Raw genomic sequence first — 27,791 nt, forward strand, 5'->3', positions numbered from 1 at the left:
CAGGGCAAAAGAGCAACTGAAAGAGTTTCTGATTGTGTATAATTAGAAAATAACCCTTAAAAGCAATCGCCAGTGTAGGAGAAAGACTTTTTCTCTATACACTTTATTCCTTTTGAATTTTGTACCATGTACATGTGATATTTATTCCTCCCAAAGGTTTATTTTAAAAATGCTAAAGTGACTGCTAATTTAGAATATTTCTCCACTGTGAAAGTGGCCGTATATTGTTTCTTTATATCTGGCCTCTTTCTCTCTTCTGTTGTTGAATTTTAATCTGTCTGTTGTTGAATTTTAATCTGTCACGATGATGACAAACTTCAAGCAACACCCATTAGTATAAAAAAGACTTGTTTTGCCGTTACTTTAGAACAGGTATCCGTCCCAGGAAGCCTACTCGTTGCCCCTGGCGTTTTCTTCCCTGTGAAGGACATCGATTAGTGTTACTCTCCTGACTTCTGTGCACCCCACAATGTGCCCTGAGGAAGGTGGCCTACCTGATCCCGGATGTGGAAGCAGGGACTGGAACATCAGCCTGGAGTTGCTCTTCCCCCCCCCCCCCGTTTGGGGGCCACCTGGCCACAGGCGGCACCAACCCAGGCTGCCCTGGTGGCCCTTGCTGTGTGGGAAAGTCAGTCTCACCAGGGCTTGGTGCTGCTCACAACATGAGCCACATTTTCTTCTTTGTTGTTGGTTTTTGGTTTTTGTTTTTGAGACAGAGTCTCACCATGTGTTTCAGGCTGGCCTCGAAATCACTATGTAGCCCAGGCTGGCCTCAAACTCACAGTGATCCTCCTGCCTCAGCCTCCCGAGTGCTGGGATTACAGCTGTGCACCACCGTGCCCAGCATGAACCACATTTTCAAACAGCTACTTTATCATTAATCAAAATGGCCTGCCAATCTGTGCCTGCCTTACCCCAAGCCCATCTCTTCAGAACTCCAGCAGGAAAAGAATGCATTTAACAATGGATCTCACCTGCTATGCCTTTCTTCGGGATGCCCCGGAAAAAAAAAATTAAGAAAGATTCAAATAAGATACATTAAAAGCATATTGGTAATTTGAGAATGGTGTTAAAATGAAGCAAGTCTGGATTTTCTGTTTTATTCCTTCAGCTCTATTTTTGTCTCCTCCTACTATTTCTTGGCTCTGGATACAACCTGTTTCCTTACCCCCTGGTTCCCTCACTATGCCTTCACTCTCATTCAGCAAATGACTGGTGAATTCCCATGTGCCAGTGAAGGTCCAGAAACAGAGCCTGCTGGGAGAGGCAGGTACCCCCTGGCTAACGGGGTCCTGTGGGCAAAGACAGTGAAAGGGAAGTGCACAGGGCCTCAGGGAGGCACTGAACTGCAAAATCTGGTCTGGCCAGGGGGAAGTCAGAGAAGACTCCTGGAAGATGATCCTAAGACATGAGTGAAAAAATAAATTCTGCTAAATAGTGCGTTTTTCCCTTTCCACTGCTGTCTTCAAGGAAACGAATGTGTCTGGTGCTTTTCACCATGCACAGCCTGTGTGCCATGCACATGCTTTGCAGGTGTGGCACCAGCTCTGCCCTGCCAGTCTGTGCTTCTTGGGGTCCTGCTGAAGGTGAGGCCTCTGCTCAGCAAAGACCTCAAGAGCACACCATTTGTTGACTTTTCCAGCTTCCCCGTAGCAGTCTCTCTGCTTCCCTGTCTCCCCGTCCTGCTTTTCCGCCTCATATTCTACTCTCTGGTCTGCAGAAAAATACGCCGTGCTCTGTGCTCTCAAATCCTTACTGCGGGTTCTTGTTCAAGGGATCCCGAAGGAAAATATGAGTCATTCAGAGATAAAGAACACAGAGCCTTCCGGTTCATGGATGTGGATTTTATTACAGAACTGAGCTCTTATCTCAACCATAGCAGCCGAAGTAGCTCAATAATTTACAGCCTTTTATTACAGTCTTTTTATTTTGTTTTGAGATCTTTCCTTGTGAAATATTTCATTTCTACAGAGGAGTACCTCCAGTATAAATGCATGGTTTAAAGAATCAAAAGAGTACCCCTGTCCCACCCCACCCAGCGTAAGAGACCGGGGATGTCCAGGGTGAGAAGCCCCTCGTGCCCACTGCCCTCCACCTCCACGGCCCAGTCAGCATCACTGTGTTTGGTGTCGCTGGTTCCATTCTCTCCTTCATAACATTAGCAGACACATGGGTCTCTAAATGGTGTTGGTTAGTATTGTCTACTCTGACGGAGCCCGCCGTCACTTGTCGAACAGTACCTGAATGGGGCAGTGAGGATGAAGAAAAATAAAGACAAAGAGATAGAGTCGGGAGGGCTCCCAAAGACCGAGCGCCTAAGTTTATTTTTCACCTTTCTTTTATACACTAGGTGAGTCTGGTCATTAATCATGACCCTTATCCAGAGACACCTACTTCCCTGTTCTCTAGTTCTTTGGAAATTCCCCGCTCTCATGGGCTTCTTTGTTTCTTGGGGTTACAGAACGTTCATCATAATAAACATCTGACTTGGCAAGAACACGGTTCCTCATAACATAGTCTCCTTGCTCTTTATAATGGAGGGTAAGATTAAAATGGAGTCTCTATGGCTAACACCGCTCTCCACACTACTCTTATGAATTATTTTATCTTTCCCTCTCCTCTTCCCTCCCTGTCTTTCCTTCCTTCCTGTCTTTTTGCCTAACATTGTTTTTCTGATTTCTCCATGGAGCTGCGTTGAGGGGCAGTCTGTTCATTTTCACTGTGGTACACTCTATGCAAGTTCTCCGTTGGTGGACATGTAGGCTGTGCCTGGCTTATTTACAGTTGCAAACAACACTCCTGGGAATGGTTCTGCAGGCACATCCCAGCAGCATACACGTGCAGAGACCCACTCCAAAGGAGCAGAAATCCTGGCTATGGTATACGTGGGCAGGCGCACTCAACTTTTATACAAGAACCCAAACCATGGTACGGACTCACATTCCCAAGCCAGCTTCCACTGTTCTGCATCATTTCCAACATTTGGTACTGAGCTCTCAATCTTTGTTAATATGGTAGAAATTTAGTTCATTTTCCTGGTTACCAAAAAAAGTTGTGCTTTGTATTTGCATTCCATTTTGCTTTCACTTCTTTAGCATTGGATCTTTTTATCCATGAGCATAGTATATTATTATTCCATTTTTATTCAGATTTTCTTCATTTCTTTCAATAAAATTTAATTGTCCCAATCAGGACCTGCATATTTATTGTCAAGATTTATTCTAGATACTTTGCTTTATTGCTGAAGTGAATAGTACTTTTAAAATTATTTTCTTTAACTAGTTGTTATATGGAAATGCAAATTACTTTTTATATGTTGATTTTTGAACATATCAACCCTATAAAAGTTATTAAGTCCAATAGTTTATCTGGTGATCTTTTGAGTTCCACCACAAAGGAAACTGTATTGTCTGAGAGGACAGTTTGAGGGGTTTTTTTGGTTTGTTTGTTTTTGATACCAGGGATTGAACTCAGGACCTTGCGCTTGCAAGGCAGGTGGCGGCACCACTGAGCTAAATCCCTGGCCTGAATTTTTCCTTTTTAATTCTTATGCTTTTTCTTCCTTCCTTCCTTCCATCCTTCCTTTATTTTAAATCTGATCACACTATTAGGATCTCTGGTTCAATGTTGAATAGTCTTGATGTGAACATTCTTGTCATAAAATAGAGAATATAATGAAAGTCATAGTAATGAATACCTTTACCTTATCTCTGATCTTAAAGGAAGTGCTTTTAACACTTTACCATTAAATATATGATATGCTAAAGATTGTTTGATAGGACTTTTTATCAGATTAAGTTCTCCACAGCCGTAGTTTCCTAAGAGTTTTTGGAACACAGTGTTGGATTTTATTAAGCTTTTTTCTCCATCTATTGAGATAATTTTCTCTTCTAATTTGTTAAGGTATAACCTAATGTATTTTTAATGCTAAACCAATCTTATATTTCCGGGAAGAAACCTAACTAATCAAAACATGTCTTTTTTATATACTGATGGACTTTTTAGTATTTTCCTTCATGGATGAAATTGATTTTTCCCTTTTTTACTGGATTTTGCATTAAAATATTTTAACCTCATACAATCAGTTGTGGAGTCTGAGCAGTTTTTTTATTCTCTGGAAATATTTGTGTCAGGATTGAAATTTTGTCAGCTTTATCAATTATTGAGATAATTCTGATAACTCTTACTACGGTTGGATTTTTTCCTTTTTTTTTTTTTTTTTAGTACCGGGATTGACCTCGGGACCTTCACTTGCGAGGCAGGCGGCGGAACCACTGAGCTAAATCCCCAGCCCCTTTTTCTCTATTTTTGTTTGGTTTTTGCTTTTTGTTTCTCTTTTGTTTTGAGATAGGGTCTCACTAGTAGTCCAAGCTGCCCTTGAACTCACTGTGTAGCCCAGACTGGCCTCAAACTCTCAATGATCCTCCTGCCTCAGCCTCCAAGTGCTGGGAGTACAGGAGTGCACCACTATGCCTGACTAGATTTTTTCTGTAATTTTTTTTTTTGAGACAGGGTCTTGCCATGTGAGTCAGACCAGTCTTGAACTCACTGTGTAGCTCAGACTGGCCTCAAACTCTCAATGATCCTCCTGCCTCAGCCTTCCAAGTGCTGGGATTATAGGCTTGTGCCACCATCCGTGGCTCTTAATTGTTGAGTTGAGCATATTTTACAATTTTAATGAGTACTGAACATTCGGACTTACTTCTAGCTTTTTTTAAAAAATCAATTCCACTTAAATACTCGCTAAAATAGGCATGAAAATTTTTCTAGTAATAGTATTCTTTTTGGAATAGCTTTAAAATTCTGCCTTAATTTTTCATAGATATAGGACAATTCACCCTTCTTTCTTGAGTCAACTTTGCATATGAAATTGTTGAAATAGAGAAACTAAGAAATATTTAAGTTTTCCTTTTTAGAGTTTTAGTTTTAACTACTTTATATTTTTTAACCAATTGAGATATATTTGCTAGATAAACTGCAAGTGTACAGCTTGGTCAGTCCGGAAGTGTGTATATACCCATGAATCGTCACCATGGCCAGGCAGTAAACACACCCACCCCTCCACGATCTTCTCTCTCTCCTCTCTGGTCCCTTTGGAGCTCTGTCTGGTGCATGATGAGCTCCCCACGTCCCTGAGGAAGCACGGTTCCTGATGCATTGTGAACTTGGGATGCTATTTCCTTTCCTAGCATCAGACATTCCTTTCCATGTCTGGGGTCCTCTGTACAGCTCTCTGGGCCCCAGACCCCATCCTGCCAGGTGCTGGGCTCTCCCTGGACTCTTCTGCCCCACCCAGTGAGGAGCCTCATCCCCAGCCCTGGCCCGGAAACTCTCGAGATGCTAAACATGAGGCTCTGCTCGTGTTTTCCATCTTATCATCTTCTCTGATGGCCACTGTCTTTCAATCATTGTTTCACATATTTTTTTCTGGAATTTGGCTGTTTTAAGTTTAAGTAGTCATTTCAAGGTTGACCTTTCTTTGTTGATCTCTTCTGTTATATATTTTCTATTAATTTCATTATTCTTTCTTCCAATGTAGATTAATAATGTCAAGCCCCATTTTCTTGTGTGAGCACTTAAGACAGCAACTTCACCTCGTGACACTTGGCTGTATGCATAAGGTTGCTACCATTGTTTAAGTCTAATGAACTTCTAAATTTTTATCCCGAGTTTTTCTTTGACCCATGAATTTCTAGAAGTATTTTTAAATTTCCAAATGGATTTTCCTAGTGTGCTTTTTATTGTTAATATAGGTAATAATTTACCTATTGTGCTGGGCCCAGAGCAGGTCATCGGAGTTGTGGTTAACTGACAGCAGACCACACACGCTGAGGAGACAGTGCAGTGAACTGTGGCAATGGTTGAGGCTCAGGACACCATGGTAACTATCAAGATAACAGCGTCACTCATCACCTTCAAAAGTTTCTCGTTTGCAAGCTCTCTTTGGAATCTTTTCTGAAAACTTCATCCATTCAAAGGATGGGTTTCCTATAGATGGCTGTTAGGAAAATGCTGTCTGTAAGTAACTGAAAACCAAACCTGAAGAAGCTCAGATAATAGGAAATTCTGTTTTCTCATTTGCCAAAGAGCCTTCAAGAAGGCTGTTTCCAGGATCCCTGATTCAACCCCTCAGTGACTCTCCTGGTCTTGGATGTTTAGGTCCTGTCTTTCCATCTGGTAGGTCAGTTACCCTTCTGGTTGTACTGTGATTGTCCCAATCCTGGATCACATGCAAGCACAAACAAACAGGATGGCTAACTGTGACTGTCAACCTCACAGGACCAAGAGATGCCTGTCGGATTCTGGGTGTGTCTGTGGGATGTTTCCAGAGATGACTGGCATGCGAGCCAGCGAATGGAGGGGGACAACTTGCCCTGCTTGTGGGTGTACCATCCTATTGGCTTGTGATGAGATGGAATGGAAGAGAAGAGGTCAGCCTGTGTTTTGAAAATCACCATTCTAGTTGAGTCGGTGCCTCCTTTGCTATGGCCATTGCCTGTGAACATCAGACTGCAGTTCCTCAGCAGCTCAGTGAAGACACACCAGCGATTCTCCAGAGAGCCTCCAGACCTTCAGTCTTGGGCTGGCTCTGCATGTTCAAGTTCCCTTGTTCTGCAGGTTCCAGCTTCCAGACCCTCTGGTCTTCCAGTGTGCAGAGGGTCATTCCACTGTGCACTACCCCGCCTCTGATTCTGTAAGCCTATCTATGAATGCCCTAGATTCTCTTCTCCTGAAGAACTCTAACTCATAAAGCACACACAACAGCAAAGGCTACCTCCGCCTCATGTGTTCCTTTAAGAGTGCAGAAAAGCTTCCCATATGTCTCCCTCAGCCTGCCATCTTCTTAATCAGCCAGAATCATGTCATCACGTGTCAATCAGTGCAACGAAATAGCACCCCCACCCCCACACAGAGCTGGACCTGGAGTCGGCCTCCCCTGAAGCGCGTCATTATGTAGAAGAGAAAATTCTGTTCACAAGGAGAGAGAGGACGATGTCTAGTCCAGAGGTGTCTGCTATTTGAAGCCACTGAAAGGGGGATCATTTAAAAAACAGAATGAAAAGCTCCGACCCGGAGAGCACACAGCTCATTTATGTGTCGCTGGATGCCGAGGGAGAACCCTGTGGAACGGAGCCACACAGATCAAAGCTTGTCTTCTTAAGATTTTAAACAACGGGTTCTGGGGTCACAGAAGGCAAAGATTTGCATCCCAAAGGACTGTAGCATGTGGTCTAGTAGTCCTGACACATGGCTGTGTGGTGTATTAAAGGAAACCATTAACCCAGTCATTTCTCAACTGTAAGTACATCTTCTAACGGAAGAGAGCCAAAAGTGGTCATGTATTTCAGCCTTATTGAAATACCAGTCTCCTCCCAAATTAATTCTTTATTGAATTTTTAGATAATAAAAAATTACACTCCCTCTTATCTAGCTTCAGCTTTTCATCCAATTAAAGGACAGAAACCCTTTGTTTCCCTTGCAACACTTCTCATGGAGGGCTATGAATACAAGACAGTGCATAATATTGCAATTGCAAGCTAATTAATTCACTCAGAAAGCCTCTGGAGTTATCTTTCTCCCCCTTCAGTAACCACTGGAGGGAATACTCATGGGTTAGACATTTCCATGAGGGAAATATATATCCTTACACTTCTGTCTATAAATCTCCTGCCACCGGAGGAATTGGTTTCCATGGTAAGTTGAAAGGATCAGAATGACAGGTTATTATCTTGGCTTTGTTTCTAAGATTCAGATTTCAAAAGGTTATATACAGTAGTGGACAGGTAATTAGGGCTGACAAAGGAGGAACAGAGATGGATACTGGGATACTGAAAAGAAATGCATGCTCTCCTTACCCTGTGCCTTGCTACCGTGCTGAGTCCCGTACATGCATCAGCCTTAGTCCTGGGAGGTCGAATTCAGGCCTTCATACGTGCTACACAAACACTGAACCACTGAGGCACCTCCCCAACTTACATCAATCACAATCTTCCAAGAAATCCCATTGAGTCAGTACTCATTAGCCCAATTTTACAGATGAGGAGAATAGGGCTAAGTAACTTGACCAAGGCATACTGCTAGAAAGCCATGTTGCCCAGTTCTGACTATAAAGTTCCTGGCCTTTAAAGAAACCAAATGTGGATAAATTTACCTAATATAAATTCAATACAGTCTCTCCCTATAGTTCTTGATTCGGCCTTCCTTTTTAAGCACTTGAGAAAACCTTGAATGTACTCAGCCAATCACTAATATCCTCTCCCTCTTTCATTCTAAGGTCATGGTTTGCAAAGAGTGGGCCTTAATCCAGGGGCCTCAGCACCACCTGGAAACTTACCAGAAATGTAGGTGTTCAGACTCCACCCAACGCCACCACAGAGCAGTCTCTGGGTGTGGCCATTTCTCGTTCTAAAAACCCTCCAGGTGGTTCTGGCCGGAAAGCTTGTTCTCTAGAGAGCAGCATGTTGGTGAGGCCTCCTTTCTCCTCGAGAGTTGTGGGATCTTACAGGTCAGAGATGGAGAGCATCCCTGCCTCTGTTTCTTCCTCTAGTGTTGTTTTGCTCAGTGTGGGGGGGACAGAAAAATCTGTCTCGTCTTGTTTTACTCTGCAGTGACTTCTCCACTGAGCTCTTCTGCTGACAGACTCTTAAGTTTCAAAGTCTTTGTTATTCTTGCTGTTGGGGTTCACAATCCTCCACAGCAGAAAGCCTTTTCTACATTCTTCTGCCTCCCTTACACATGGCTTTCTGCTTCCCATTCCCTATTCTCTCCATTTCCCCCTCACTTTATCCCTTTCTCTTTCTGGGTTTTTCCCACACACACTGTGCCTGGGCCACACGCTGTGCTCACATCTGGTCCCCTTGGCCATTCTCATGGTGGTCCTTCTTCATGGGGTGGGCTGTTCATCACTGCTCAGGAAAGCATCATCATGGCAGCAAAGTGCTGACTTTTCACCAATGGAAGACACTTCCATTAAAAAATTCCTAAAAATTCTAAAAAATCTTTTTATATTTTCCTTTCTCTGAAAAAAAAGAATCACTAGACATCACATGCTTCAGGGACAGGATTCACGTGTACCCAGTCACCTGCTGCTATGAAAAATGATAATCTTCCAGACCATCTCTCACTTAAAAAAAACTGTGGTAAAATACATAAAAATGTCCCATCTCTGCCACTTCCAATGTACAGTTTAGTGGCACTCACACCACTGTACAACTGTTATTACCATCCCTCTACATAAATCTTATCCTGAAAAACTGGAAGTCTATACTCATTAAAAGTAACTGTTTGTTCCTCTCTCCCCGACCCCTGCCAACCACTAGTCTTCTTTCTATCTCTATAAATAAGACCACTCTAGGTATCACGTAAGTGGAATTATAGTGTGATTATCCTTTTGTGACTGGCTTATGCACTTTTCATAATATCCTCAAAGTTCAAACATATTATAGCAGTGTTGGAATTCCCTTCCTGTGTAACACTGAGTAATACTGCTGTGTGTGTGTGTGTGCGTGCGCACACACCCAAGTGTACTCTTCCCCTGGTCACATTTCATAGCCCCTAAAAAAACACACATATATTTTGTTTATCCACTCACTGTTGATGGAAAGTTGAGTTGCTTCTACCTTGAGACCATTATGAATAATGCTGCTACAAACCTGCAAGTGCAAGGGCTGTCACCTACTGCCACGTGCCATGGCCACTGCCTATTTAGGATGGAAGGCCCTGGGCAGAAGGGTAAGGAGCAGACCCCCAGGAGCAAATCTCGGCCTCCAGGAGAAGCTGGTGCTCAGTCATTTTGTCCGTTCCTTACTCCCTGGTTCTCTCCTTTCTTCTGTTCAGATGTGGTATCATCGATTGTTGACTGTGTTCTGCTCCCCACTTCATTTCTCTTGGCTAAGCCTTGGCAAAGAGTAGGGTGTGTGACCTCTGACCTCCATCCTGCCCTTGCTTTTGGAGTCTTTACAATAGCTGCCTTGAAAGGACCCATCTCAGCATCCATTAATTATGTGACAGAAGAATCCCTCGCCCTCCACCCAGCTGGGCACCAGGATGTGGCAGGAGGCTGGGGCAGGAAGTGGCAGGCACAGGAAGAGAAATAACAGATTGAAAATCAGGCTAACCCCTCCCAGACAGACTCCCTGTTGACACTGTGACCCCTCAAAGAACCAAATGCTTACTGGTCAGGCGACCTCCCGCCCCCAGGAGCTCTTGGAGCCAACCTAAAGTGACTCACGGATTGTGGGTTTGGAAAGCGGCTGAGCCAGAGCCCTTTTGTGTGTCCCTGGCTTCCCCACCACCGCCAGTGGGCCTGGAGTCTCCAGGAATTTCATCTCACAGCGGCTTTGAAGCAGAACTCTGGCAGCTGGCACCTGACAGAAAAGCTTTGAGAGGACAGGAGCAGGTGAGGTTTGGAGCAGGCCTTGCAGTAGCAGAGGAAAAACACAGAGCTGTCCAGAGAGCCCCAAAGAGAAATGCCGGAAACTCGCAGGACCGTGCTCGGGGCTGTAGGTGCGGCAGGGTAATAATCTACAGTCCACAGAACTGTTACCTCCACTGAAACCCACTTTGCATGGAGGGATTCCTAGCCCCTAAAGAGAAAGTCTTTCACTACCTTCCAGCTTGTAGATAAAGCACATTTATCTCTCCTGTTAGACTTCCACCTTCTGGCAAAGCTTCTGAACGTCAGTTCCATGCAATTCACCATGCTAGTCTCTTTGATAGGTAGAAAGATGATTTTGCTTGTCTTAAAGAGCTGTTCATGTTTCCTTTTTCTTTCCTTTTTGGTATCAGAAGAGTGTTTTTATGGTTCTGGGACAAGTACTAGTTTTCCTGGGCAGCCAAGTGCTATGAAGCTCAGAGCTGCCTTTATTGAGTGCCTGTTACATATCCAGCACTTTATACAGATATCTGGACACTTTCCAACAATTCCCAGGAGAGGATTATTCTTCCCATGTTGCAGATGAGGAAATTGAGGTTCAAAAGAACTAAATCCCCAAATCATAAAAATAGTGAGTCACAGGTGAAAACTGGACCAGCCCTCCTTACACTATGCTATTAGCTGGGGAAAGTTTATTTGGATTCCAGTCTTGGGAAACTACCCCTGCTTCTTGCCAGGTCCTAAGTAAACTGGCATTCAAAGCTGGCCGCCAGTGCAAACAAGATCCCTACAGCGCTCCTTCATGGAAGTGCCCCTTGGTGCCCACTCTTAACCCTTTTGACTGACAGGTGCTTTCCTTCAAGTAGAATAGAAACCTTTCTATTTTTAGCACAATTTTTAAATTTCTTTTAAAAAGCTTCCCCCCTTCAGTGGCCTTGCAACCGGATCAGGGAAATGTATACAAGGGGAATGGGAAAAAAAGAAGAATCAAGATATATCACGCAGAGGTACAACTTCCCTATGATGAGTGTGATCATCATGTATATCTAAATTGTACCAGTAAAAAACAAGAATTTTACAGGTGAAACCCTCAGATGGTGAGAATGGCAAATGTAGAGTTTTGTGCGTGTTTAGCTTTCTGGTGCTATATAAATGTCCTGACATTTGAGTGACTTACTTTGGTCCCTTGCCCTCTAATAGATAAGAAGATAAATAAATTTAAGGCATTTATGTTGCGATAAAGTTCCATAGGAGGGTTTTCTATATGTGTTTGAACATGCTTATTAAAATTATATTTTGTAGTTATTAAGAATGAATCTATTAGGCAAGTGTGGTGACGCACACCTGTAATCCCAGAACTTAGGAAGCTGAGGCAGAAGGATTACCATGAGTTTGAGGCCAGCCTAACCCTGTCTCAAAAAGAAAAAAACCACCCCCCCACCCCCCACCCATGAAAAAGAATGAATCTATTGAGTAACATTTTGGCTATTCTTTTAAGATCATGGTATATAGTGTATTAACTATTGATATTCTCTAATTATTTCCTCCTGAAATTTTCTTTCATTTTTCATAGAAGAGTGCTTTTTATACTTTCATTAATACCTACTTATATTACATTAAAATTTAAAAATCACATATTTTCATATCACAGTGATGTTTTTGCTGAAATCTCAAAATGTTACATATTCATCACTAAAGACCCAAGTCAAAAATGGGCATCTGAAATAAACAGACATTTCTCAGACAAAGAAGTAAAAGCAGCAAATAAATATATGAAAAAATGTTCAACATCACTGGTCATTCGAGAGATGCAGATGAAAAAAACACAGATTCCACCTCACCCCAGAAAGAGTGGCTGCTATCAAGAAATCAACCAATAACAAATGCTGGAGGGGGTGTGGGGAGAAAGGAACCCTGCTCCATTGTTGGCAGGAGGGCAGACTGGTGCAACCACTGTGGAAATCAGTATGGAGATACCTCAAAGAACTAGGGCTAGAGGTCCCATTTGATCCAGCCATTCCCCTGCTGGGAATCTTCCCCAAAGAATTAAAAGAATCATACCACAGTGATATATGTGCACTCATGTTTATAGTGGCACAGTTTGTAATAGCTAAAGCTTAGAAAGAGCCCAAGTGCCCATCAACTGGAAACTGGATAAAGATGTGGTTTTTTAATAAAATGGAGTAGTACTCAGCCATAAAGAATGAGAAACTAGAGTCATTTATAGCTAAATGCATGCATATTGAGGCCATACTCTTAAGTGAAATAAATAGGACACACATGTGTAAATACCGAATAGTTTCTCTAGTGTGAGAAACTGAAAGTATAAATAAGGATGAAAATGATTAAAATGAATAATTGATAATTTGAAATAGGAAAAGGTCCAGGGGGATAGGGGTGGTGGGAGGGGAAGGGGAAAGGGAAGAGGGAAAGGAAAAATTATGAGAAAAGAAAAAATATGGAAAAGAAATCTATGTAAATAGGGATGTAAGACCGAGGGCCTTACCCAAACGCTCCGAGGAGCTGACTATAGTGAAGCACACCCAGGGATCCCAGCGGTGCCTCCAGAATGCAAGGCCAAGGGCCTTACCCAATGCTCCAAAGAGCTGAAGTGGAGCACATCCAGGAATCCCAGCGGTGCCTTCAGAATGTAAGACCAAGAGTCTTACCAAACGCTCCAAGGAGCTGGCTACAGCGAAGAACACCCGGGAAGGAACACACCAGCCAAGTTGGGAAACAGACCTTTATTAGTCTGGCCAGACGGCACTCCCGAAGCAAAATAGCTCAGAGAGGCAACTGGCTCAGAGTCCGAGGCTGTTTTATAGGGGGTTGGGGGGGGGTTAACATGTAGATTTACAGAAAGAAAAGAACAAAGGTTAGTGGCTCACTGTCACATGCTGATGGTCAGCAGACATCCTGACTAATAGTCAGGACCACCCTGTGTGGACAGTCAGCACATTTACAGATTGTCCTATAGATACTGGGCCCCGGGACATTTGGATTTAGGGCAAACAGATGGCTGAGTAATCTCGCCCTATTACTGATTGTCCATTGTCCCGAGGCAAACACACTCCAACCATCAAATTTACAACAGAACCTAGGGGAGTAATTAACTTTTGAATCACACAGTCCCACAGGAAAGGGTGGAGTGGGTGAAGGGTGCACAGGGAATGAGGAAAAAATAAGAACCAAGATACATCATGTACAGGTACAAGCACCCAATGATAAATGTAAACATTTTGTATACCTAAAATGTACCAATAAAATAATTTTTTAAAAAATTACAGTCATTGTTAGACCTTTGCTGGATCTCACTGTTCATTGGATTAATAAAGAAGCTAGTACATTACTATAAAAATGGACCTACTATAAAATTAGTCATAGTACTACATCAAGCTGTGCCACAATATTTCATATATACATGATGATATATATATAGAACTCTAGAATATGGACACGTTTAGCTAAAAGTTGAATCATAAGCCTAAATTTGCCTGTGAATTTCCCCATCAGTCACATTTCTCGACAGATGTCCGATGAGTTTGGAAAATCAGGAAATTTATGTAGGCTCATGTCAACACTTACAGATAAAGGACACTGAATGTAGAATATTGAATTACATATCTTCTAGTTCAGGGATCACAAACCATGACCAACAGGACAAATCTGGTCCCCTGTATGTTTTTTAATTTTAACATAATACAAGTAAATATTAATAAAGTAAATATAAAATACCTCTTACTTCTATAAAAAAATAAATTTGCATAACAAAATAATTAGAGAATAGCAATGGTTTATATACAGTGAATCATGATCTTAAATGAGTAATTGACCTGCCCGCATGCGCGGCTCCTCTCACCCATGAAGCTACGTAGAGCTAAAGAACTATCACAGAAGCCTCCTGGCCTTCGAAGCTAACAAGATTTGTTACAGGAATCTTGGAAAGAAATGCTCAAAGACACAGAACTCAGGTAAAACCATGAAGATTTACTTGCAAGCCCGTGAGACCGCCAGAAACTGGTCTGGTCAAAGTCCACCTCCTCTTTTGTTAGTCTCTTGCTTTATACTTTTGTTAGTCAGTATCTCCTTCCTTGTGGTCTTTGATATGTAAATACAATTCCTACCTACAAGTCACAGACACAAGATAGGCACATCTACATTGTAAATTCACTTAGGCATTTGCAACTTTGTTAGGTTAAAATGTTATCTGTAATTAAATTACTGGTTAACACCTTAAACTTCTAGAGCAACAGAAAAAAGCAAATCTTAAAGGAATACACTACTAAGCAAATCTTAAAGGAACACACTACTTATTTTGCTTCTACAATTACCTTCATAGTCAATCTACTAAGCTACTTAAAATTTTTTCTATCAATGTGATTTATGGAAGCTTCAGGTCTATGTGTACTTTTGCTAGCAAGGCATGGTAATTGTTTTTTTGTTTGGACACCTGGCCCAATTCAAGTGGGGGGTTGCAGTTAAGAAATGCTGCAGGCATTTCCTTATCTAGGGATGGTGCTATTGCCTGTAGTCATTTTACATATTCCTTAACAGATTCCCTCTCTGGTCCTTTATAGGAAGGCGCTGACCCCTGATTTAGCCTGACCTCCTCCATAGAGAGAAGAGGACACGTGTCCCGGTCCTTCATGATCCTTTCCAAATGTCTCAAGTTCCATGCTTTGCCTAAGCACATCGTGCACTTTAGCCAAAACCAACCATCATGTGCCTTACTATTCTCAACCCAAGCACACACCGTTCCATGTGTTGTTGGCATCCTCTCTTAATACACCATGTGTTACTGGTAACTCTCTTTTAACATAGTCTTCCATATTCATAGTTTATGCTCCAAGTCTTTTGGGGAGTTGTTTTACACTAAATAATCTACCTTGGCTATTATTATTTTTAATTAAATTGTTTGAATGCCATAATTTTTCATTTCATAACAAGCCCAAATGTAGCTAAAGCTTTTAACTGAAATATAGAGTGTTGCTTAAATAAATTTTAAAATTTCTTCAAAAATACTTACAGAGTACCTCCAATTCCAAGGCCCTTCACTGGGGCCGGGGATTTAGCTCAGTGGCGCCACACCTGCCTGGCAAGCTCAAGGTTCTGAGTTTGATCCTGGGTACCCAGCAGAAAAAAACAAAGAACCAAGGCCCTTCACTGGGCTTAGGTATAAAAAAATGACCAAGATCTTCATACAGCTCATACCTTTGGAAACTTTAAATTCTTTGCAGGAAATAGATGCATAAGCAGAAAACAGATACAAAGTAAGACCCCAAATAATGGGTACATTAATCATCCTTTCCCATTAGACCTATTAGCTGAACTGCAGTATTCATTATCTGAAATTATCAAGACATCGTCTAATGCTTTAAAAAAAAAAAAAAGACTTTATTTATTGAGGGCAAGAATATGCAAACAATATAAAAATCAAAAGCTTATCTAGCATTTAACTAACTTTCCTTTCTCTGCTTGTCCAATGCGAGTTGGATGTTATTTGTACATTTTCTAAGGGTCCTGATCTGCTCATGAAATCTTTATACACAGGGAAACTGAGGGGCAGATTCCGTAAGTAGCCCTTTGGGAGAACTCTCATCTGGGCAGGAGTAAATGTTCAATTCTTCCTACTTCTTTCCCTTCTGCTTCATGTGCACTACAAAATAATCATTGCACGCAATGGTGAGGCCTGCGATTAGTGAAAGGAAGCTCTGGAAGACCACTGTGCCGTCTCGGCACTGGTCCAGGTCCTTCAGGACTTTGTCCACAGCCAGAGGATCTTTTTGATTTTCCAAAAACCCAGGGAACTCCTTTTCTATGAGGACTCGCAGGTCCGCCTTTGTTAAGCAGCCTTTGTCCCCGGCAAATCTGTGAAATGTAAACATCATGGTTTCCATGGCGTGTTCCATTTGGGATGGCATTTTGGTGACGTCTGTCAAAACCGGGGCTCTCGGGCTGCGGGCGGCAGGCGGGAGGCCTCGTCTAATGCCTCTTAAACTGTTCTTTCACTACAGCAAATTTCTATTATGCAGTTTACCCTGAAAAGAATTCTCTGACTTTAAAAATTTTATATAATGGAATACTGCTTTTTACAAAACTCATAGCACCACTGAGCAACATAATAATGCTAAACTGAGCTTTGGTATCTATCTCACAAAATATTATTAGTTGTGTTTTTCAGGATCATAATTTTGTCCAAAGTAAGCACAAATCTGTGGGACAGAAAACAACATTATTAGTGGTATTTTGCTGGTTTGGATGGAAGTCCAGTTATTTGCCCTTGACATCCCTCCCTTTTGCATCCTTTCCCCTCTCTCATTCTTATTTCTTTAAAGAAAACATTTCAGGCTGGAAGTCTTTATCCTTTTCTTATAAATTCCCATGACTTTCTTATAGTTGTTAGGTATTTCAGAGCCCCCACAGAGCAAGCCCCCTCCTCTCCTTTCCCCCTGCCCCACTCCGGTCACAAGGAGCAGGGAACTTCCGCATAGCTAAGGCATGACCTCCCTTTGTTAGTGACTTTCTGCCTAGTTAAGGTCTTTCTGCCCCACGGGTTCCTTGGTCAGATATTCCAGCAAGATAGGGGCTTCCGGAAAGCAGTTACTCCATCCCCCCAACCAAAACCTATTGTTACACACCCCTGCCCCAATTACCCACCTCCCCCACCAGCAGACTAATGCTCTCCCTCCTGCAAAGTCCCATATAAACCCCCAGTTCAGCCCATTCTGTGGCTGATCTCCATCCTGTGAGTCAGCCCTGCAGGCTGCAGACTGCCACCCCAATAAAGCTTGCTTGGACGTCCATGTGTGCCCCCTTCTTCGGCGACCTTTCAATAGTATTCCCAAGAAATATAAAATCTGATTTCAATAGTGGAAACATTTGACATTGCAGAGGTTAAAATATATCAGGCTATTCAGTAAACATGCAGAATGCTTTATATTCACAAGGTGTTCTTCATCTTTGTGAAGTACTTTAACTCTTTCTACAAGCAAACCACCATAGAACCCAGGAGATTACATTCTTTGCCTGGTTTCAGTCATGAGAGACAGCACAGACAGAATTAAATTCAGTATTGCAAGGCTGAGGTTATGTTGAGTTTCATTTTACAGCAATGAAGACTGAACCAGTGAAAAGAGTAATCAGGTTGAAAAATCCTTATTTTGTTTTTGATGATCTACTCTGTTTCCTTGGAAACAGCTGGCAGCCACAGAGTTGCTGGCATTATGTTTTCTTGTTAAGCTTTTTAAGCTTCAGCATCAAAGAAAAGATAAGGTTTTATGTTTGTAACTGTAGTATCTGAGTTATTTTCAGATAAATTAAAAGCAAATATTTATAATATGATTATGACATGTAAGACCATAGGAGGTATAACAAGTTTGACAGGGCGTGAAACCAGTTGATGGAGATGAATGCTTATTTGTAAGAGCCAATCTAGTGTATATTAGGGATGCATTTTTAAAGCAAAACATTTATTGGTACATTTTAGATATACATAATGATAACATTCGTCATAGGGAATTTGTATCTGTACATGTTACATCTTGCTTCTTTTTTCCCATTTCCCTCCTTCAACCTTTCTTCCCCTCCTTATTTACAAAAGCTTTGTTACCATTTTTTCCTTTTAGTCTCTTTTTTTCTTGTCCTTCTGCCCCCCAACCCCCATTCCCCTTCTCATTTGAACATTTTCTTCCCATTTCCCAATCTCTATTATACATTTTGGTCCTTATTTCCACTTTCGGTTTATCACACCAGAGAAACAATGCAGTATTTAAGGATGTGTTTATTTCACTTAAGAGTATGGTCTCAAGGTGCATCCATTTAGCTAGAAATGACTCAAGCTTATTATTAGGAATTTTTTTAAGAAAAGGAAGAAATAAAGCTTATTTTAAAAACCTATACTAAAGCATTCAGATCAATATAATTTAGTGAAATTAATTTTAGCAAACAACTGGATTTGGGTACCAGGCAGTGTGATTTTTCTTCTCCTGTGTATAAAATCTAGGTAACAATGAGGATGGCTAACCTGTGTTGAGAAGGCAATCTTCGCCTTCAGGAAATAAAAACTAAAGGGAGCTTAAACAAACCTAAAATATTTTCTGAGAAACTGACATATTATTAGCAAATGTATTAGATATTTCAGTTGAGAAGTGATTGTTAAGTGATTATAATATGGTCTTTTCCTTTATGGAAGGTTATATGAATTAAAGTTTTAAAGCTTTAATTTACACATCATAAATTTTCAGAAATCAATTGTCAAATGCCTTCATTTTACAGGAGAAAACAGAGGGGTATTGAAATGAAGACACTCACTTCAAATCACACGTGGGTGGCAGGACTGGTAGGTCCATAGCCCGGGCCCCTGACTCACTGCTCATTAGAGCCTCACTGAGGCTCCAGCTCATGAATGCTTTACTTCGTGTGACGTGAGAACTCATCTATTGTTTAAAACCAACCCATACAGAAACAGCATTATGTGAACGCAGACCCGGGGACAACTGACAAATACAGTTTTAGCCATATGTGAGTTTGACATGAACTGTGAATCTGCTTACTGTTCAGAAAGCATCAGAGACATTGTCTGAAACGTTCCAGAAAACCTCTTGGCACCTTGAACTGTGGGTGCTCACCTTCCCACGCCTTTCCCACACAGTTGTGCATCAGTTAACTCATCCGCTCCAGAAATCAGCAAGAATGCCTCATACAGGACTGGCCTCCTCTGGCCCCTCGCCCCGAACAGCCAGCATTCCTCCTTACCCACATCTCCATCTAATGCTCAACACACTAGCACAGTGATGGGCTGTTCCCTCCTATGAGCGGAAATGTGTGAGGAAATGTTTTGCAACAGTGCAGCCTCTCCATTTGTTTTGGCCATGGTGAGAGACATATGGTGAGGCAGGGAATGGTAGTAGCCAGCAGACCAGGAAAGTGGGGAGCAGGAGTAGGGATGCTGTAGGACGGGTCCTCACACTGGACTGGCTCTTACTTTCTACATTTTTGTTTATCTCAGTACACATTTGCAGTGCGTAATCATTACAGTCCTCGTGGAGAGTCTGACCAGCGTATTGCTGCAATTTCACTTCTTCAAACCATAGTCTCCAAACACGCACCCTCCCTTGGTATGGTTCTCCCTCTAGGCCTTACTTAGAGAGTAAGATCTCACCCCGTGAGGGCTCCCCCACCCTAACTTTCTCTGCCTCAATATTTCTTCCTTCTCTTTTTCCTGAAAAAGATGTTTCTCTTCCCTAGCCTCTTCATCTAAGATCATTCCTCACTGGTTCCTAGCCTTCCACTCAAGTGTACTTTTGTGTCCTTTTTCTTGTAGGAAAAAAAAAATGGTAAGCATAATACTTTCTTACAGAGTGACAAATAAATGATAGATGATGATATGTAATAAAGAGGGGGAGGGTGGGAGCCTATATTTATAGCCTTCATATTCTATATTTATTTCTTGAAACACTTTAATCTGCCTTCTCATCTTCACTATTTACTTGAAATAATGCTCTTGAAGTGGCATTTCTCTTTTAGCAATTAAAATTACCCAAAGTACAACAGAATATTGACAAAGAACTTAAAGGAAATTAGTTCATTCACCCTTTTGCCCTCTTGCCAAACACACCAAAACTGTTGATTAATTGTTTTACTGCACTGCTGAACTCTCAAAAAAAGAGAAAAATCTTTTGGTGCCACAGAGCGAAATCCGCAAGTGTTGAGACTCTGCAGTGCACAGTGACTATCAAACAGGACCAAGCACAAAGAATCAGCAACTCAGACTGCATACTAGGAGGGGATGATTCTACTTTTTTAGGCTTTGTGTTGTACAAACCCACAGCCAAGCAATGACTGTAACTGGGTCCAGCTACAGGAATGGCTTCATGACAGGGCAAGCACAGGACCACTGCAGGACAGAATTCCTGTGAACATGAGTTCACAAACCAAACTTAAAAGGCATTGGAGGAAATCTGACATCATAAGAGACAGCATGTGCAATATATGGGAGAAGTAATAATGAGAAACTCTAGACAATACGCAAATATTTTTTAGAATAAGTATGTTTAAAATATACAAAGAGATTTTTTTAAAAATAGGAATGGAGTTCATGAGGTAAGAATAAAATATTTTTTTAAATGACAAATGGAACCAGGTGTACTGGCACTTGCCCATAATACCAGCACTCAGAGCGGCAAAGGCAGGGGGATTGCAAGTTCAAGACCAGGCTGAGCAACTTAGTGACTTAGTGAGATTCTTTCAAGAAAGAGAAAGAAAGAAAGAAAGAAAGAAAGAAAGAAAGAAAGAAAGAAAGAAAGAAAAAGAAAGAAAGAAAAAAAGAAAGAAAAAGACAGGGAATGGCAAAGGCCCTGGGTTCATTCCCCAGAACCACACAAACACATACAAAAATAAATTGAATTAAAAACTAGCTGATTCTAGAAATAGTCATTGAAAAAATAAATAATAGGGGCCAGGGATTTAGCTCACTGGTTTCGCCGCCTGCTGTGTAAGCGCAATGACCCAAGTTCAATCCCCGGTACCAAAAAAAAAAAATAATATTCATCGAAAGAAGAAATTTCTCATTGAATGGTATAAATACTAGGCACCATTTAAGAGCACAAATTGGAAGATTCAGGGAATTCATTCAGAACACAGCATAGAGAAAGAGATATGAGAGGGTTACTGAGCTGGAGGGTAGAATGAGATGCTCCAAAATACATCAAGCAGCGTTATTTCAATAGACATTATGTGAAGTAATAATGGTTGAGACATTTCCAGAATTGGAAAAATATGAATCCACAAATTTAAAAAGCATTCTAAATCCCAAGGAAAATTAATAGAACCAAAACCACACGTTTATTCATCATTCTAAAAACTACAAAATGTCAAAGAAGGAAAATATCTTTTAAATAACAGGACAGGAAAGGTACCTTTTCCACAAAGAAAGGGCAACCTGACTGAGAACCACTCTCTCACCAACAGATGCCAACAAACAACAGAAAAAGGTCTTCAAAGTATTGTGAGAAATGAACCATCTATGCAGAATTCCACATCAAACTACATTATCACCCAAGGGCAAAATAAAAACATTTCCAGGCATAGATATTGTAGGAGAGCTTACCCATGGAACCATCTTGAAAGAACTACCAAAAGATCTAATTCCACAAGAATGGAAATGAACTCAGTAAGAATGGAGGAATGACATATTAGAAACAATAGGTATTGCAATGCAAATGCTGTATTAAATGTGTTTATAGGCTTTATGTCTTATCACTATTAAAATGTGAGAAAAATGCCAGAACTTATATATAACTAGAGTTTGCTAGGAAAATCTCTCCTCGGATGTCAAACACAAAATCCTAAGATTTTCATAATGTATCTATACAGAGAGATTTTAATACATTCTAAAGATATATCACTAAATACATCTGAACCAAATCTCAATTTGATGATATAGTGACAGTATTAGTAATACTAATAAAAGTTTTGATTTAAAAAATAAATTCATTAAAATAATTTTAGAAAGTAGAGAAAAATAAAAAGATAATATTCACATTCACACTATCAAGAGGTAATGGTAACATTTTTTCACATTCTTTGAAGATGTCTCTATGCATTCTGTATAGTTGATTTTACATATACATTTGTTTTAGTTTCCTACACTGTTTTCCTCAGCATTATCCTCTACCATAAAATTCTTCAAAATATCACTTTAACTGCTGCACAGTACTCATGGTATAAATATAATTTATCTACTAATTGTTCATATACTAATTTAGGATACTCCAGATATTTTTGATATCATAAACAATCCTGAGGTTGATATATTTTTGCATGAATCTTTTCACTTATTTCCTAAGGACAGATTTCCTAAGTGACATTTTGGTCACCAAATCCATTTGGTCTCAGTCCCCGTTCATTTTTTGTGATATGTGAACTGTGAGACCAATAGCGACTATCTCACCTTTTCCTGAAATTGGACTCTGTCATTCTTCTCCCTCTCTGACAACTTGTCATCAATATCTTTGTGCTTTTCTCATTTTTATTTTCTTAATTTTATGCTCCTGATTTTGGAATCTTGGTCTCTGTCTAGACTCTCAATAGATATTAACTGAATGCTAAGCTTCAACACTTACATGAGGATTTCTTCTAAAGCTTTTTCTTGGATTCTGCTGATTCTGAAGTCTTTCTCATAGTAAAGCATTATATGCCTCATTGCCCTCTGAAAATATCCAACTAAAATTAAGTCTAAAGTAGAAAGTACCTTTCCTGCCAAAATAGCCTCTTCTGTGATTTTACTCATTTCTTTACATAGCACTACAATTCTTCAAATCAGTGGGATTTGAACTATACAGTTCTTTCACATTTTTTTCCTAGTGGGACAATGATCTATTCAGTCAGCAGCCCTCCGGATTGCTTTGGCCTTGTTTGTCCCACTTTTCTTCTGTTTCCAGTGCTACCATCTCTGAATAGTCTATTATTGTCTTTCCATTGGAAAATAATCAACACATTTTAAAATTAAAATTGTAAGTGATACCAATTTTGGATTAAAGTGTGAAGCAAATATATAAAAGCAGATACACCTTTTCACAAGAAGTTAATTATTTTTTTCTTCTTACTCTTTTGTTTTAGTAGTCTGCATTCCTTAATTTAATAACTATAAGAGATTTGGCCTATATCATCTTCTAAAAGCATTTCCTCAAAGTCTATTTTTATCTTGCAGTGAAAAATCTTAACCCTTAATAGTTTAGCATAAGTATGAGTATGATTGTTTCACCCTAAATATGAAGAGAATTCTCAAATAACAAAACCCACATTACTACTTACAAAGAAGCTACTGGAGATTAAAATTTCTTTGTAGCTCCTTATGTTTTAAAAATGCATCTCACTAAGAGTGTACAAAGAGCTATGTATTAAAGTTATTTGAAATAAATCCTTTTGAAGGGTATAGTTTTATTAATTTTATATAGTTACAGTCATTATTTCCATTAATTTGTTAATTATAGGATTGGTTTTAAATCACATATTTTGATTGCTTCTTGTATTTTTTTATTTTGTTTCTGCTTTTGAGACAGGGCCTCACTTTGTAGCCCAGACTGGTCTCGAACTTGCAGTGATCCTCCTGCTTCATATTTGCTGTACTTTTATGGCTCAAAGTAAAACAAAGGAATCCATAAGAATTGTTTCTTCTCCTGCCTTCTTCACCACATTCTGTCTGTATCCTGGTAACATTTACTTCCTTCCACTTATCCTTTCTGTATTTCTGTTAGACAAATGACAGGATACATATTCTGGTGGATTAAGCAGTGGTCAACTTGGAACATCCAGATGGACTGAATCAGCATGGTCTGGGCATGGAAGACCCACCTGAGGACTGCTGCCAATGGCATAAAAAGAGAGCTGAAGGGGAAGATCAATTGTGGGCTTGCTGCGGTTGCTTTTCCTGATGCGAGCTTGGGTGTTCTCTTTGGAGGAGGAGCTCAGGTCCTTGCTGTTGCTGAGAATGGCTCCTGTTCTTGTCAGGGGAGCTTTGATCTTTACCGTGAGTGTCACTTGCTGGATCCAGTGCAGATCCCTCAGCCTGGTGGCACAAATCCTTCACTCCACCGGCACAGGCTTTCTAGGTTTCACCACTGGCCTTTGGGCCTTCCCAGTGCAGATCCTTGATTCAGACAAGCATGAGACATTGCCATGGGCTCTAGGCCTCTGGCTGGACTCATAGAAGACATTGCCTTGGACTCTAGGCCTTCAACTCAACTTGTGTGGGACATTGCCGTGGGATCCAGGCTGTTGGCTGGATCCTTTGGGTCTCTAGTGTGCAGTTAGATCTCTTGCACTCCTTGCATTTGACTGTTTGGGTGAATATTATAAAATGATCCTATAAATTATGTGTCCTGTATTAACCTATTCCCTTGTAAACCCTGACGACAACACATATGCACTGTGTTGCACCTTGTGTTTTCCCTTAGTAATACATTTCGGAATTCTCTCCATATTATTTGACCAAACTATCATTAGTTATCTAAACATACTATGCAGAGTTCTTTATAATGGACAGTCACAAAAGTCTTATTCCCTTGTATCTTTCCAACAGAACTAAATCCACATCTTCCTTTTGGTCTGGATTGGAGATCCCACACTATGCAGTCCAGCCAGACGGTGATCAAGATTGAGCCTTTCCAACAATCAACTCTGAATGCTTTGCATTTTATAAATGTTTAAAAGCTTCCACTAATATATTGTATAAAACTCAAATTCCTTTGTCTAGATCTGGCGCCAGTTTACATTTCCATTCTCATATACTAGAAGTTGTTATCAATAGTTTTGGATATGTGAGGCCTATTTCAAAGGATTACACATCTAGATCTAGACCAATGACTCCCATACCAAGCAGATTCCAAACTAAATAGCCTGGAGAGAAGTAATCAGTGTTGACGAGCTACACAGTTGGATCTGGAGATGCAATGGCCTTGAGGGAACTGTGCATATCCTGCAGTCATGTGAAAAGCTTGTGTTCTGTTCAGTTTATTTTGGAATCCTAGGATCTCTTATCTACGGACAAGGTATGATTGAAATAGACAGCCAATGTTTAAATTTTGAAAAACTTGTTACAGCTAGAGACACATTGCTGTTAATCCTCTTCAAAATCCTCCCCTTGCTTCAAACATATTTATCCCACGGTTCTTGACACTTTCTGAAGCAGTTCTGGCAGTTCTTTCCTGAGTGTTGTTAGAAGGTATGAGCAAAATATATATCGAGCACCATCCAATAGAAAAGCAGGCTCATAAGAGCTGGGGATTTAGCTCAGTGGCACTTCACCTGCCTTGTAAGCACAATGCCCTGAGTTTGATTCCTGGTACAAGAAAGAAAGACAGAAAGACAGAAAGACAGACGGAAAGAAAGAAAGAAAGAAAGAAAGAAAGAAAGAAAGAAAGAAAGAAAGAAAGAAAGAAAGAAAGAAAGAAAGAAAGAAAGAAAGAAAGAAAGAAAGAAGAAAGAAAGAAAGAAAGAAAGAAAGAAAGAAAGAAAGAAAGAAAGGCAGGCAGGCAGGCTCATCAAAGCATTACCATGTATCTTCACCCACCTTATTCACCAGATCTGCCACTGTTCGATTTCTGGCTCTTCCTCAAAGTTAAAATGACTGTGAAAGGTCAACGTTTTGAAATGATTCAGGATACAGCTATGACAGCTCAACCACTTAAAGACACTCACAAAAGATGACTTCTAGAACTCTCAGAAAGTAGCAAAAACAATGGGACAAGCATGTTCAAAACAAGAGGGAATATTTTGAGGGGATTAATGACAATGGGTTTTGTACCGTAATAAATTTTTTTAAAAATTTAAACATTCACCATATTTATCAGATCTCATATCTAGCCATTTAGCTAATCTATTTCCTTTATTGTTTTTTGAGACAGAGTCTAGGTTGTCTAGGCTGGCCTTGAATTCACAGCAATCCTTCTGCCTCAACCTCCTGAGTGCTGGGAGCACAGGTGTCCACCATCACACCTGGTTAATCTTTTTTTTTTTTTTTTTTTTGAGACAAGGTCTTGCTGTGCAGTTCAGGCTGGCCTTGAACCCACTATGGAGCCCACATTGGCCTCAAACTCATGATGATCCTCCTACCTCAGCCTCCTGAGTGCTGGGACTACAGGTGTGCACCACCACACCTGGCTATTTTGTGTTTCTTGCAACCAAGAAAATCCTGACTCCAGTGGAGGCATCAAAGAACCACTGAAGGATTTATGTTGGAAAGCAGAATGCTTTCTGAGAGTAAAATCACGATATTGAAAGAGCATGGGAGGAAAATTAAGTCACATGGGATGGAGACTGAGAGACCAGGTGGTAGGGGGAAAAAGGAGTGGGGAGTGCTATTAATGAAAACAATGGAGGACCGAGGTTTTTTTGTTGTTTTTGTTTTGGTACCGGGGATCGAACTTGGGTCCTTCCACTTGTGAAGCAGGTGGCGGAACCACTGAGCTAAATCCCTGGCCCTGGAGGTCTGAGTTTTAAAGAAGAAACAGGAAGACCAAGTAAGACTGAACAGTGGTAACCAGATTAGGCATTAGGTCATGGTTACCTTTGTGAGAAGCTTCATTGAGTGGGGAACAAAGATTACTGCGTTTTGAGGCACCTGTGGGAGGTAAGGAACTGGAGATGAATATACTCCTCATCTTTACAAACCCTGACTCAGATGAGCAGGTGAGGGCCATGGGTGATAGCTACAGGGAGGATTTTTCTTTTTTAAATGAAGAAGGCCGAAGCATATAAATATGCTTTAGGGGAGAAGAAATAGAATGGGGAAGACTGATGGAAACCTTAACTTCTCAGAAGTCCTGAAAAGAAAGAGTGGCAGGGAGGAACTAGAACACAACCAGGAGTTTGCTTTTGATGACCTCTAAGGACAGCAAAGTACAGTAATAATGCTTAGGACATGCCAGTTATTTTTCCAAGCACTTTAGATGTATTAACTGAATTAGGTCTGGGTGGAGGTGACGAAGTTGGGAATGAAGCAATGTGCATCCAAAAATCAAAATTATCTCTCCAAATATAAAGATAAGGTTACATATAATAAATCTAAAAGGAGAAAGACATATAGGGAGCTTAAAAAGTAGTGGCTTGAAAAATAGGAGAGGAAGTTAACCAGAAACATATACAATTATTTCAGGATAGTGATTCAATGATTGTGTCACTTTCTCCTGCAGTACTCAGATACACTAATTCAGAGCTCAGAGACAAGCTATAATGACCCAAGGCTCGAAGCCCTAAGTGGAGCGGGACAGAAAAACAAGAGTTCGAGGAAGCCCTGGCAGAGGATAGTTTGGTAGTCTTAGAATAGATATAAAAGAGACTCCAGGAGAAAATAATGATGGACAGGAAAAAAGAAAACAGGATAGAAAAACTACAAACACAGAATCAATTGTTTCTTATCCCACTCCTTTCAGAGTGGACAATAAAGGCAGCATGTTGCCACAATATAAGCTGTCACCTTCAAGTTCAGGATTGTAGCAGTCCTCAGGCAGGATACAGCCTACCCAGGGCGCTACCCGCTCACCAAGACCTTTGGCAACATCTAAGAGTTTGTTATACACATCTTGGGCCTTACCCCAGAACTACTGAATCAGAATTCTCAAATACTTCATATGCATATTAAGTTGATGAAGCATGAGGATAGGTTGATGAGGGAATCTGGAAATGCTCGTAATATTGCTTCTAAAATGCTATAAGAGGCAGATGTTGAGCATGCAAGAGTCACTGTATTCTCCCTTTTATCTGTAACTTAAATCCTTCCCTCTCATGATTTATAATTCTCCAAACTAACTGGTAATTCCACACTGCACCCTAGGTGCTGTCTCTTTAGTAGGTACGAAAATTCTATGTTTCTCTTTATCACGTTTATCTCTAAACACTGTGCTTATCAAAAAAGGTT

General features: G+C 40.7%; 1 long non-coding RNA gene and 1 pseudogene across 2 annotated transcripts in view; both read right to left on the minus strand.

The window, feature by feature from the left end:
• Positions 1–21,872, minus strand: part of LOC147821406 (protein S100-A10 pseudogene) — a 38,358-nt pseudogene extending 16,486 nt beyond the window's left edge. Inside the window, exon 1 of the transcript XR_015447047.1 lies at positions 1–21,872. This exon is cut by the window's left edge and continues 16,486 nt beyond it. The product of XR_015447047.1 is annotated as a protein S100-A10 pseudogene (transcript).
• Positions 1–27,791, minus strand: part of LOC106008418 (uncharacterized) — a 45,764-nt gene that overhangs the window by 16,738 nt on the left and 1,235 nt on the right. The window contains exon 2 of the long non-coding RNA XR_015447048.1: positions 1–2,240. This exon is cut by the window's left edge and continues 16,738 nt beyond it. This is a non-coding gene — a long non-coding RNA (uncharacterized LOC106008418). The remainder of the gene's footprint in view (positions 2,241–27,791) is intronic.

The sequence above is a fragment of the Heterocephalus glaber genome, unplaced genomic scaffold, assembly GCF_053883595.1.
Source record: "Heterocephalus glaber isolate CG9 unplaced genomic scaffold, H.glaber_assembly_v1.0 deba00001743, whole genome shotgun sequence".
Taxonomy (NCBI): Eukaryota; Metazoa; Chordata; class Mammalia; order Rodentia; family Bathyergidae; genus Heterocephalus; species Heterocephalus glaber.